Below are 12,917 nucleotides of genomic sequence, written 5' to 3'. Positions count from 1 at the left end.
TTTTAGTAGGTTTCTAAATCTGGCAGGTTTCTATTCTTAGTGGGTTTCTTTTTTTAGCAAGGTTCCATTTTTAGTAGATTGCCATTTTTGGCAAGATTCTAAATCTGCCATGTTTCTTTTTTGGTAGGTTTCCTTTTTATTAGGTTGTCATTTCTAGTATGTTTCCATTTTAGCAAGTTTCTATTTTTAGTAGGTTTCCATTTTTAGCAAGTTTCTAAATCTGGTAGGTTTCCATTTTTAGCAAGTTTCTATTTTTACGAAGTTCGTTTTTTTAAAATTAAAAAAAAAAATAAATAAATAAAAAAGATTTGATATTGTAATTTTGATTTCTGTTACTAATGGTCTATCTATAACATGTGGCAAGGATCAAAAAGATGTTTCGACCGGTCAAAGACTTACTTTGAACTACTAACATATTTGGTGTAGGATGTTGTCAAAGACTATATTCTCAAACTGAGTGTCTTTAATAGTTAGACAACATTTTCAATTGGGGTTTAAAATGAACCAACTGTATTTTGTGTTTGGCACACTTGTGCACATGTAGGGTGGACCAACTATTACACCAAGTATCCTCTCCCCTCACCTTCATGGACCTTGGGTGAAGAGAAAGGTTATTAATGATGCCCATTTTTATTTTGAGTAGAGAATCACCTCCTGGGGGCCTCAACACCTCAAGGGAGTGTTTCAAAATAGGGGTATGTTGGGGATATCATCTCTCCCAGTGTGACCTTGAGTGGTGTTTTCCAAGATGCTATACAAATACCTACTCAAATGGCTAGAGTGTTGAGTGAATTCATCGTATGTGGAGGCCTTCTCTGCACCGATAAGATAAATTATCACCTAAAGTGGCTTGCTTCATGAATTTGTTGTTGGACTGGACCCATCAAAAAATTACTACGAACCACTGTTAGAGTGACCCCAATCCTTTTACTTGTTGGCTTGGGCGTTGTGATATGTGCATCTTGAAGATACCCCTCATGTACCCCTCAATTTAAAATAGAAAATTTCTCAAGATCTTAGCATATTTAGAAATTCGAAGCTTGGCATGCCTAAGAAGTGTGTGTCATGGAGTGGAGCCAGTATTGCCAAGCTTCTATCTATCCTATTGAATGTGGTATTCTAGGCAAAGGGATTCATCAAGTATTGTCTTTAACTATCCTAGGAAGTGCATGATTTATTTTCATTTTCATATTGGTGTGTTTGCAATGTTTGGTGTTGAAACAATCTTTGTCAAAAATCAATTCAAAACATCAAACATTTCACTTCATGAGGTCCTAGTTTTGACTTGTCCTTCAAAAAATTTGGCCTCTCATTCTAATGAGTTTGTGTCAATTGTCTTGTTATGCTGTCAAAATTACCTAAGTGTCAAATCAAATAATCTTGGTCATGATTTTAAATTTGACGTTGTCATTATCATCCACTAGGGGCTTCGACTTGCATGATCACTCTTTTTATCTTGGTTGTTGGTCATAAATTTAGTCATCATTGCAAATCTTGTGTCGTTATTATCATCTCTTAAGGTCTTGACTTGCATGGTCACCTTTATCATCTCACTTTTAAGACATCACCTTGGTTTTCCTCATCTCAATTCTTGTGTCGTCACTATCGTCTATCATCATCTCTCATCTCCTAATTCATGTTATCATTGCCTTCTTCCTAGGTCATCAATCCAAACATCAAACGTCCAAAATCAAACATCAAACCTCATCCTTTTGTCAACTTCTTCACAGTCAGTCGCCATGCTAGTCTGAGCTTATCATTCATCCTATTCTGGGCTTTAGTTTGTCATTCTTTTTCATCTTTCATCTCAATCCAACTCATCAACTAATCGTCATGTCACAATTTTATTATGTTAGTTTGGTTTCCCTTATTTTTCTCCCACTGCATCCCATTTTAATGATGATGAGAATATGGTTGATCAAGAAAAATTATATGACATTTAAAATCTTGATGCCCTCATCCTTAGCAAGCTTGCACCAAGTGTTAGATACCAAAATCCAATTGTTCATTCTAGCTACTCTACCATTCCTCCATGTGCATTCTCTCAGAATCCTTATCATACCTTTGATGAGGGAATCCATCATGTCTTCTACCCACAACTCCCACATATATCATCTCCACATATCCCTCATATGCAACATCCATACCCCCATCTTCTCCCATGGTCCTATATCTCAACCTCCATCTTTTCCTCACAACACTACCACTTACACCCCTAATCCACATCCACCATCTCATTTTCCCTAAATCCATTACACAAATCCAAATACATCATCCTACTTCACTCCTCCATCCTATCTCACTCCTCCATCCAATTCTAATCCCCCATCCTACCTAACTTCTCCACTTAGTCCTGATCCACCATCGTATTTCATAGAAGCTATGACTGGGGACATGAATTACACAATGCCATTAACATGTGTGCCCCCACCCATCCAATCAGTGCCACAAGTTGTCAATTACCTCTAATACCAACCTTAAGTGATATCACAACCTATTATTTCATAACCGCGATTCAGTTATCTACAAGCACCGCCTTCATCGATTATTGTGACAAACATTCATCAATTAGTGAGTGGCACTAGTCACAATCCCCCATCCTACCTTAGTCCCCCTTCATCCACCTCATCCTATCTCAATCCACCACCATCCACTTCATCCTACCACAATCCTCCACCATCCTCTCCCTCCTCCAATCTACCAACTTTACTTCCAACTCCCACAACTATCATTCCTCTCCCACCTCCTAACACCATCGAAAACCTCCCATCCATTGAGACCGTTCAACCACAATCCCCATCACCTAATCCTACCATTATTCAAACTCAATCCAATGAATGTCCCATCCTTTCATCCACTTTGTCTACCCTAGTTGGTGAATCCCCCATCCTTTCATCCACTTCATCTACCCCAATTGGTGAATCCCCTATCCTTTCGTCCACCTCATCTACCTAGTTGATGAACCTCTCATCCTTCCATCTACTCCATCTATCCCAGTTGAAGAACTTCCCATCCTTCCATCCAGTCCATCCACCCAAGCCACTGAACCTTCCATCATTCCATTCATTCCATCTAAAGAGTCTACCCACTCACCCCTCGTCATACCATCCACACCAATCCCCTCATGTCAAGATCTTGTTCCAGAGCATGTTGAAAAATTTATTGATTCAAATCAAGATCCTACCATTCCACCTTTGCCAAGTCAAGATCCTCTCATCCCATATACTCTTCTTCTTTATCATCCATCTCCTCATATCCAAACTATGCCACCACATTAACTTTATCTCCTTGGTACACTTACATTCATCTATGGTAGTTCACTCGTAGCAGCAGAACATCTCATATAAACCACCCATTCTTCTCCATTGAATAATGGACTCACATCTTGTTACTTATAAGAGAACAAGTATCTTGCTTTAGATAAAATTATCAAAAGAATGAACTATCAAGGAAAAGGCTTGGGCCTACATGAGAAAGGTACTTTGGATCCCATCCATGTCAGAGCACATCTAGGATCTCATGGTCTCAGTTATATATCCCAAGTCACTTCATCCAAAAATATTGGTACAACTAATGCAAAATCCAAATATGCTTCCAAACACACCATTGCATCTCCCCATCATTCCTCCAAACCATTTATCACCATTCCCCCTCCTCCATCATATAAACCTAAAACAACTATCCATTTCCTCCATCCTCTTAATCCATTTTGGGTGCCTATGTCCCAAAATCTACCTTCATATATCCCCCACATGCTAAATCCATTTTGGGCCCTTATATCCAGAAATCCCATCCTCCATCTTTTCCCACTCATCCCATCATGCACAAATCCCATATCTCCACCAACCATCATAAACATACTACTCCTTTCATTCCCAATTAGGATCAACAAAGTAACATATCCCCACATTCCGTCCAACATCCTACATCCATCACTTCAACCATAATTCCTCTATCTACTACACCTTCACACACTCCTTCCAAGGCTACTAGTTGTAATGGTGAAAAAAGGTGAATGATAGATCAAGAGGAAAAGTACCCTTTCCCTCAAAGGGAGATGAGAGTTTCACTATTGATTACCCTTCAAACACTTTTCACCATGTTACATTAGGAAGAGAAGAGGATAATTCACTACATTCAATCTCTCCACATGAAGATGGTAGATTGAATTCTGAATGAATTGGGAATGATAAGTTGATCCCCTCTTCCTTGTTTGAAATGGAAAGGAAATTGATTGAATTATGTAGTGCAAAAGTGACAAAGAACTGATTATAACTTGAGATCAAAATAAGGGATGAAGCTATGCACCTGGATCTGGTAGTAATATGTCGAGATGAAGTTACCCTATGAATTTGAGGAAAAGTTACCAGGACCATGGAAGGAAAGTACACGGTCCTCCGAAAAATCTGGAAAATGAAAAGGGTTTTTTCGCCTCTCCAAATGGAGCCCAAATCTGAAAGTACAGTTGCACACCTGAAACCTACATGCAAAAAAGAGAGGAAAATGGGTTGGGATTGGGGTTCTACCTTTAGGTCAAACCCCAGTTTTGGAATTAACTAAGTAATAAAAGAAAGTACTGCCAAGTAGATGTAAATGAAAGACTGAATTGTAAATCACCTTAAGGGAGGTTGTGATAGCAATGTTGATAGAAATGCTTGTGTGGAAATTAATGTTGGAATCAGTATCCTCTTCAATGGTTGAATCCCAGACTTGGATGCGATACCTAGTCGTGAAGGGAGACTTGAGAATTCTCAATGCTGGAAAAGAATGCTTGAATGCTTGATCGCTTATGCAACTTGAATCTATCCAGCTTCAACCTATCCCACTTACACAAATGAGAGGATGAATGCCCCCTTAAATACATGTTAGTGGATTTGATTTTTGTCACAGGCCGACATCAGGGGAGTTTCCCGCCCGATACAAAACCAACAATGCAACCCTAGGAAGGGTCTTGCCAAAAAATAGGGCAAGGACAGGGGCATCATGCCCCTGTCTTAGGAGGAAAAGGGCACCACACCCCTATCCTGCCCCTTTCTCCAAGGAAGAGTGTGGACGGGGTAATGTAGAGGCCAAGGAAGAAGTTGTTTCTGAGGGCTAAGCAATCTCTAGTCTCCAATCAGGCTAGAGGATTCGAACTCGCGTGCATGAGGACCCTAATGCAGTCGAAAATTGCTAGTGTTGCAGTTTTATGAAACTATATTTAGCCCCCACTTTAGTTGGAATATAAGCATATGCCAATACTGTCAGTAAAGTACAAGGAAACAAGATTGAAAGACTTTTACCATGTTAAGGAGGCAAGATGCACCAAGCCCCTAGTGGACTTAGGATCTTACAACTTCGATTGGCAAAGTAAAAGGGAAGATTGAGAAGGGGAGAACCATGAGTGCAAGTAGAAAATTTCCCTTCTCTATGGGTCATGAAAGCAAGGATACAAAAGATTACAAAGAAAAACAAAGTTCACTAAGTAATTCTAAGTATCACAAGAAGGAAAGTATGAGCGGAGTGTATGCCCCCACATTAAAGTGATCGCATTCGCCTTATCAAGAGAGATTTCTTTAAGGTAGGATACACCCAAGAGAGAGAGAAGAGAGGGAGCACATTATCACAAGGATTTATCCCTCAATCGAGGAATAAACCCAAGGATAATGAACACAAAACATGAGGTAGTGTCACTTTCCTCGACGTCAGTATGTTGTATGATAACTCATGTATATCATTTATGTATATGCATATAATAATCGTCATTCCCCAAATAAGGACACTACTTTAGAAGAAATAAAAGAGAGGATGTCTTTTGAGTCAACATGAGAGAGACAAAGAAAAGATCTCAATGCTTTGCATTGTCCCCAAGTAGACTCTAAGGGAACAATAGAAGAACAGGGATACACATAATAGAATGGTCACAAAAGAGAAAGAAAGGAGAGAGAGAAGGATCTGCAATGATAATATTACTAATCTAGCATGATATCTGCCTCCCGATCTTGCTGATCACTATTTCAGGAAGGTGAGAAACATGCCAGAGGAGCGACATTGAGCACAAAAAATGGAGCTATCACAAGATCCAAACAAGGACTATTCTAATGTTGTAAGTCACTTTGTTCGATTTTAGGAGCTAGGATTGGGGTTTGTGAAAATTCAGTTGATAAATGCTTGTCTATGTCAACATATTCATACTCACTATCAGAAGCATTAGGAGTTGTATTTCCATTATGAATAAATTTTTTACCCATTCCTTCATCAAAGTTTAGAGAAAGAGGAGAAATAAAATGAATAGGAGTAAAACCATCACATGTTTAATGTAACTTATGATTTGGAGATGTTGGTTGAACATTTTGCTTAGGAGAAAAGGGAATCATGTCAACTGTTGGAGTCTAAGGAGATTGGATATTTTGAGGGATAGCTTCATGAGCTCAAAAAAAATGTCTTCATTGACATTCTCTCACACAAAGATTCTATCGAGTCTTAGTAGAAGGCTGAGAAGGAGGAGGAACACTTGAAAAAGTAGGAATGTTTCTCTCCTTGATAGAGCAAGGTTTAGGCTGAAGTCTTTTTGGTTGAACAATAGGAGAAGCAGGCCTCTTCTCTTGGTAAGAGGAAGGAGGTGGAACTATGCCATAGAAAGGAGGAATATTAGGTGTAGGAAGGAGACCAGGTCCATCATGAGGAAGAGGTATAGGTTTAACCTTAGGAAGAATATTATTGTTCTCCTTAAGAGAATGTAAAGTCACATCGATAGGAATAGGTGGATGATCTTCCTTAGGAGGGAGATTAATTCTATTCGAGAGGATATGAACCTCATCTTGAAGAATAATAGGAATGTCAAATGTTGGAGATCTAGGTTGACTTAAGGATAATATCATGTCATTCTTCCATTTTTTATAAGATTGAAAAAGAGCATCGCTCCTTAATGGAAGAGATTGAAATTGTTTAGGCCAAAAGAGATCAATAGGAACACCAAGGCTTCTTTCGGATGGATGAAATAAGCTATGGTTCACGGTTATGATTTCTCCTTTGTGAGGAAATTTAAAACACTTGTGGATTGGATAAGTAATAGCCTTCATGGAAGATAGCCAAGGATATCCCAACTTCACACGGAATTTCTCAGAAGAAGGTGTGATAACAAAGTCAACATCAAAGGATTTATTATGAACCTCAACAGGAAGAGTTATAGGGATAATGGTAGGACAAGAGAAGCCATCAAATAACTTAACAACCACATTAGAAGCATCATATAGTGGTTTATGTAATCATAAAGTAAAAAGATGCTCTTCAGTTATGACATTAACCATGCAAGAGGGATCAATCAGGGCACCACGGTAAGGGATATCCTTAACCTTTGCAACTATGTATAAAGGGCCATCAAGTTCTCTAATGGTCTCTCTAGGGTTAAATGCAATACAAGGATCCTTAGGTGTATCCTATGTTTCTACCATATTAACCAAGTTTGGAGCCATAGAGGTGAATTCTTCAAAAGAGAGAAAATTAGGCACAATCTCTATAATGTTAGAGGTATGAGATGGTAAGGGATCAGTAAAAATCTTAAGATTTTGAATAGGAGGAGACACTGATTTATTCTGTTTATCATTCACACCTACCACAAATATAGTATTATTATCAATCAAGTCTTGAATCTTATTGTTCAATGCAAAACATTTCCTAGTATCATGACCAGGTTGACGATGAAATTGGCAAAAAGAATTGTTATCAAAATAAGGAGATGCGAGTTTAGAAGGATCAATTTGTTTTATAGGAGGAATTTTGACAACATTTCTATGCAGCAATTGAGATATAATACTATGTATAGATTCATTCAAGGAAGTAAATTGTCATTCTCTTTGGAAAACTTTAGAAATAGAAGGCACACCTGTTGTAGCATTCACATGGTTGTTGTTGATTGGATCATTGAGCTTCATGAAGATTTTTGTTGGTTTGAACTTCACAAATGGTTGTTGAAAACTCTCCCCCTTATCACTCAGAGCCATAGGAGTGGATTTCTCCATTTGACTCACATCTAGTTGATAATTGTGGAGTGTTGCACACAATTGCGGAAAGGAAGTAAACTCAGATAAAAGAATCTTTTCCCTGATATATTTTTGTAAATTAGAAATGAAAATTCTTTGAATATCATTATCAGGTACCTGAAAAGAAATTTGAGCACACAAATACTTATATCTACCAATGAAATCAATCACTTTTTCCTTAACACCTTGTTTACAATGCATTAAATCAGTCAAAGTGATTTTAGGACCAATCTTGTTTTGAAACTATTGGATGAAAGCATTTGCCAATTGTTAAATGGAAGTGATAGAATAAGAAGGAAAAGAGAAATACCATTGTAAAGCCTTATCTCTTAGTGTTCTTGTAAACAATTTTGCAAGCAATCTTTTATCATAAGCAAAATCAATACATAAGGTTTGAAATGCTTTGACATACGTAAGAGGATCACCTTTTCCATTATAGAGTTCCAATTGAGAGATCTCAACATGTTTAGGTGGCACAACCTTAACAATGTCAAGAGAAAGTGGGCTTGAAACATGAAACATGGGAACACTTAACTTGGATCGACTCATGGAAGAAATTTGTTGTTGTAAGGAAGACACGATTTGAGCAAGATTGTTAATTGTCATTTTGGTAGAAGAATTGATGTTAAACATAGGTGATTGAGAAGGTGGTGTGATGTTATTGAAAGAAGGCATGGACTGAGAATAAGATAGAGGGACATTATGCTAAGTTGGCATTGGTGATGATTGAGTAGGAAAAGGGACACTTAAAGGAGGAATAAAGTTATTGGGGGAATTGCCCCCTTGTGTCACACTGATTGGTTGAGGAATAAGAGGAATATTCATGGAAGACATAGGTAATGGTGGAGGATTAAATGAAGAAGAGGGATTGCCTCCATGACCAATTGTTGTAGGGATGACATTTTGAGTTGAGGTAGCCATGATGTTGGATGTGAAAGTAGGAATACTAGTCATAGGAGTAGTCAAAGGAATTGAAGGATTTACTTGTGTTAAAGGTTGTGAATAACCTAGGGTTTCGACATAACTCTTGATAGGAATGACAATAGAATCAACAATATGTGCAATGGCACGCAATATATCAATTCCATTCTTATCACTTTGAATCATGTGCTTAAGGCCTTCAATTAATGGAAGAGCCTCACTATTAGGGTATTCTTGGGACATCCATTGTTGAAAGCTATCAAAGTGATTGTCCAATGTGGAAAGTTGATCTAGAGAAACCCTAGTTAAAGCTTCTTATTCATTATGGGATTCATCAATGAGGTGAATAGGCACATGATTAGGATGGGAAGAATTAACATGATCCTCATTAAAGAAGTCACCCAAATTAGGCTCCATCTCCTCGGTAATTAAACCTTGGGAAGCCTTAATTCTAATGCTTTGTCAAATAGGGATAGGATAGGTAGGACTAATAGTGGTAAAACTCATGCACTAGAGGGAAAAATTGAATTTTGAATTTTAGAACAAAGCTTACAAAATTGAGTAATGCAAAATTTAAGAAAATAATGATTACACAATTTGAACTTTGTTGGAGGAAGGGAATGACACAATTTCAAAAAATGAAATTTCAAAATAGGGCCAATGGAAGACCACTTAATTCTAAAATCAGAATTTTTAAAATCAAGGCAGACTATAATTAACCTCTTAATCTTAAAAAAATTCTTGAACTTTGAAATGTTGAATTTTGGAGGTATTTCCGATTCTAGAGGGATCAAAAATCGATAAAATTAGCCAATCTTCTAGATTTAGGCTAGTAAATATAGTCATAACAGTCTCCCAAAATTTCTGGAAAAACGCCGAGGACCGTGGTAGGAACACACATGGTCTGACCAACTTTTTTTGAAATTTTAAAGGATGGATATTATGATGATTTTAAAGATAACCCCCAAAAATTGGCAATTGAAAATAGAACCCTATTAGGGTTTTGAAGAAAAAGAGGAATTGAATTGTAATTTGGAAAAGGGTCAAACCTAATGGATAGGGACACCTTGGAAAATGTTTAGAAATCTGAATTGAAATGAAATTGATTTGAAATTTGCACAAAATCCAATTAAATTTGAAAATTAGGGTTTGATGACCTAACCACTTAATTTTGAAATTTGAATTTTTGGAAAAAGGGGGGAAATTGAAAATTTGAATTGTAGGATTGCAGACAAATTTGAGAACGATCAGAAATCTGAAAATCAAATGGAAATCCAATTTTTGCACAAGTTCAAGATGATTTTTGAAAATTAGGGTTTTAACAAGTAACCTCTTAATTTTGTAAATTTTAATTGCAAATTGAACAAGACAATGAGGAAATTGAATTTGACAATCAAAACAATTTTCAGATCTAAGATAAGGATAAGCATTTTTTTACAAATCACAAGTTCAATTTTAAATTTAAAAACTAGGGTTTTTAATGATTTAACCACTAAGTTTGTAGAAATTTGGAACTTGTAAATAAAAAATATGTAATTTTATTCAAAGGAAAGCATGTAAGACGTCAAGTTCACCAAAATGCAATGGTGGAAAAATGGTGAATGATAGATCAAGGGGAAAACTACCCTTTACCTCAAAGAGAGATGAGAGTTTCACTATTGATTACCCTTCAAAAACTTTTCACCATGTTACATTAGGAAGAGGAGAGAATAATTCACTAGATTCAATCTCTCGATATGAAGATTGTAGATTGAATTCTGAATGAATTGGGAATGATAAGTTGATCCCCACTTCCTTGTTTGAAATGGAAAGGAAATTTATTGAATTATGTAGTGGAAAAGTGACAAAGAACTGATTATAACTTGAGATCGAAACATGAGATGAAGTTGAGCACCTGCATCTGGCAATAATATGTCAAGACGAAGTCACCCTGTGAATTTAAGGAAAAGTTGCCAGACTATGGTGAGAATGTACACGATCCTCCAAAAAATCTGCGAAATGAAAAGAGTTTTTCTGCCTCTGCAAATAGAACCCAAATCTGAAAGTACAGCTGTGCACATGCAACCTACACACAGAAAAGAGAGGGAAATGGGTTGGGATTGGGGGTTTTCCTTTAGGTCAAAACCAATTAATGAAAGAAAGTACTTGCAAGTAGATGTAAATGGAAGACTGAATTCTAAATCACCTCAAGGGAGGTTGTGATAGCAATGTTGATAGAAATGCTTGTGTGGAATTGAATGTTGGAATCAATCTCCTCTTCAATGGTTGAATCCCTGACTTGAATGCAACACCTAACCTTGAAGGGAGACTTGAGAATTCTCAATGCTAGAAAAGAATGCTTGAATGCTTGATCGCTTATACAACTTGAATCTATCCAACTTTGACCTATCCCACTTATACAAGTGGGAGGATGAATGCCCCCTTAAATACACGCTAGTGGATCTGATTTTTGTCATAGGCTGACATTGAGTGAGTTTCCTACCTGATGCACAACCAACAATGCAACCCTAGGAAGGGTCTTGCCCCAAAATAGGGTAGGGATAGGGGTGTCATGCCCATATCCTAGGAGGACAAGGGCGCCATGCCCCTATCCAAGGGGGGACAATGGTGCCACACCCCTTTCCTACCCCTTCCTCCAAGGTAGAGTGTAGATGGGGTGATGTAGAGTCCAAGGAAGAAGTTGTTTATGAGGGCTGAGCAATCCCTGGTCTCCGATCAGGCTAGAGGATTTGAACTTGCATTCATGAGGACCCTAATGCAATCAAAAATTGCTAGGGTTGCAATTTTATGACACTATACTATCATAAATTTGGATTCCAAATAAAAAATGCATAGAGCTAAACACCCACATCAATATAAATTTGAACATGTCCACTCAAAAAGACATGTTCCAATAGTGAAAAAGCTGATACAAAAATGCAATGAATCCCACGGACCACAAAGGCCCACTAAAGCAAAAGCAAAAACAATGTGGATCCCAAAGAAAAAAGTAGTGCATCAAAAAGAAAATTTCCTAATGGCATCCAAATTTGCTAGTATATTAGCTAAACATTCTCCCCCTCCATCTCCTATCTGATTTGGGTCCCTATGCCCCAAAGCTTGCTAACATAATTCCTCCATCCTATCCACATGCTACATCCATCTCCTCTCCATTCATCCCACTTCCTCCACAACATGTGCCAATGTTGGTCCTGACAACATCCCCCAATCACACTCTCTCTCCCTCACTCCATCCAAATACTTGCAACTAGCATGTCCATTACACCACATACATCCCCCATCAAAACCATCTAATCCAAGCCTTTGCATAATCCACTTATTGCTAATAAAGTTGTACCAACATCCGATGATCACTCCAAATGGGCTCCTAATACCTTGATATGAAACTTGATGCTTGAGTCCTCCATCCATCTCCCTTATCACCTATCTTCCAAATTCATTTATCCTCATCCATCTCCATCCATATAATTTCCTCTTAGAAAATACAAAAAAAAAAAGACTGAAAAAAAAAATTTCTGAAAAAAAAAAAAAAGTAAAGTAAAGAGAAAAATTCGTCCAATGGTGAAAACTTAGCAAACAAGCACCCTAGACAAATACCATGATGAAAACCTGGAAAATAGGCTTCATGCATAATCCCTCTCATCCCTTTTCTCTTTGCACTTGGGGGCAAGTTCTTCTAGCCATCTAGCCATTTCCTCTTCCATCTCCATCTATCTACCATATCCATCATATCCAATCCATTTCACTTCCTCCATCCTCCTTTAGATATTGATGGAACAAAATGCCACCATGTATACATGCTTTGGACACCTCTTGGCCTCCATTTCCCTATCATAATTTTTCCTCCACTCACCTTCCTATACACCCATCCTTCCTTCATCCCATGTAATCCTCCTGCATACCTTCATAATCCATATCCATTCATCACCTTATCTTCCATCCACTTCTCCCATCTTCATATTCCTCTATCAGACA

This window comes from Cryptomeria japonica, chromosome 4, assembly GCF_030272615.1.
Source record: "Cryptomeria japonica chromosome 4, Sugi_1.0, whole genome shotgun sequence".
Classification (NCBI taxonomy): domain Eukaryota; kingdom Viridiplantae; phylum Streptophyta; class Pinopsida; order Cupressales; family Cupressaceae; genus Cryptomeria; species Cryptomeria japonica.
The sequence above is the reverse complement of the archived record's forward strand: the minus strand, read 5'-3'. Positions refer to the sequence as shown.